The sequence below is a fragment of the Thunnus thynnus genome, chromosome 21 (assembly GCF_963924715.1).
Source record: "Thunnus thynnus chromosome 21, fThuThy2.1, whole genome shotgun sequence".
Taxonomy (NCBI): Eukaryota; Metazoa; Chordata; class Actinopteri; order Scombriformes; family Scombridae; genus Thunnus; species Thunnus thynnus.
The window spans coordinates 23560984-23563364 of record NC_089537.1 but is presented as its reverse complement, the minus strand read 5'-3'; positions in this window follow the sequence as shown (position 1 = coordinate 23563364).

Here is a 2381-nt window from a genome sequence, read left to right as displayed (position 1 = left end):
CATCAGTATTGATTCAGGAACATGGGTCTCATTTGTTTAGTTTTTTTTTTCCAATTCATAAGAGAACTGTATTACAATTAGTCATTAACATTGCTGTGCTTGATAGAATTGATACAATCAAATTCCCCAGATGATGGTCGATATAAATGTTTTCACTTTTCCTCATAATATACCCAGCAAATGTCTTTCTATTTCTGGAGCCATCTTGTTTTCATTGGTTTGGGTGGGTGCTGTTAGTGTAATGTTATTGTGTCTGCTGTAATCTCAAAATTAAAAGAAATGAAAGGAATGGTAAGATTGTCATTTTAGGATTATTTCACATACTGTCATAGCAGAGGATCAGTCTTATCTAAAATTGTGCACATATGCAAAATATTGTTTGAGCTCCCCATTTTACTCTCACCTCTCATCTATCACTGCAGGCCTCTAAACAGCCTATTTAGAGGCAACTAAAATATTTCTATCTCACATTAAGGGTTCTTGCCTCGGATGGGTGACTGTGATATGGAGTCTTGTTAGTGTCTGACCCTCAGGGATTCTCACACAGGTGGGAAACCATCAACATGAATCTGCGGCAAAAACAGCAACCATATAGCTGCATGCCTGCTCTCAATTTACATCTGGTCCCTGTTACACTTCGAGCCTGAAAACATTATGAGCACAAACAACTCAGAGGAAAATGAGATAAATGAGGGCCATAATTGTGTTTGGAATTGCAATTACTGTTACAGCCTTTTGTCGCAGGGATTTAGTGTATCCAGATGTGCAAATGGGAAAGACTGTCATTTTTTGAGTGGATTGGATCGAGCATACTCTGAGTTTCAAGCTCTATCAACTTGTAATTACTGATTCTTATTGACCAACCACAGCTGGTACTGAGATATAACAGGTAGACTAAGTCTTAGCAGTGCTGAGATGACTCATGTAGACTTAAGGTTAATCGTGTGACTGCACTAACACTGACCAAGACAATCTCACAGTGGGGAGAGTCACCATTTTTTACATTTTACCCATAAAATGTTGAGCCTAAAACTACTTCACTAAAAGGGGCACATGTTATGCTTTTTATTCTTTTCTGTCATTTATATACTGTCATGATGTTGGATGTCCATGTTGAATGTTTTCAAAGTTCCAAAACATGAGGTGAGCATATGTAAAATGGTCACTGTGAGAAAAAGTGCAGGTATCAGCCTGCCTTGAAAGCTTTGTTTGCAAAGTTTTTTTACTTTGCTGATGAGATGATGTCAACTCCGGACGCTAACCAATCAGAACAGAGTGGGCTCATCAGGAGGGGAGCCTTAAAGAGACAGGAGCTAAAATCACCTGTTTCAGATAGAAGCTGAACTGAGGGGCTGCATAAAGGGTCAGTATGAGTTAAATAAGGAGTTTTTCGTACTGTAAAATATGCAAAGACATATCATCAGTCAGTACTCATGTTGATAACTTCCAGGAACTAATTGTGCTGCAAGTATATGTGGTTTAATAGTACATAAGAAAATGAAAACTTGCTACAATGCAATCACATTTTTGTCCCTGCACATATGTTTACCTGGTTTGCTTTTAATGGAAGAAAAGTCATAAATGTGATTGTGGACCAAGATCTCCAGTTAGGAGTAAGGAGCATCTTTTTTCTCTGATTTCAAAGTAGATTTACTGATGATTATATTTAACAGATCTTTTGGGGTGTGACAATACAGCCAATACTTACATAATATTAGGAAAAAAACCTGATATGGTGAGTTTTTATTATAGTGAGTGGATTATTATGTATGGAATTTGGTGTGGTACTTATGCAAAAGGAGCTTCTCAGCCTGAATCACCTACAGATTAATCCACTGCTTTTTTCTTCTATTAAGCAACATTACTGACATGCAGTCACCAGTGATAGAAGTCAGGCACTTGTCTGGCTTGAAGAGAGCTCTAGTAATCCCTGACCCCACTATCCATGTGCTCTCAGTGACTGAATTTGATATCTATTTCATTATTTCTGAATATGGTTTTCCTCTCTGACTTGCGGTGATCACTGTCACTGTGTAAAAGTACAATATGTTTACTTACTGATCCTTTAAGAGCAATGACAAGCAAACATGTCATCTCTCTGGCCTGAAATCTCCTTTTTTCTGTTTTTAGTGCACATATGGTAACTCTTTTTTAAAGTTATATTCTATTTTAGTTTTCTTTTACTGAACTTAACACATTTTTATGTTGTATTGCTTGTTGCTGTGTATTCTCCTGCTATAATAACAACTAGGGGTGCAGTGGAGGTGAAAAAAGCACATAAATGCTGTTTACCCACCTCTCTAACCTGAAATGGAGTTTCCTCAGATCCCCTGGAGATTTTACGAATTCACAGTTCGTTTGATGGGTCACTGTCTTACAGT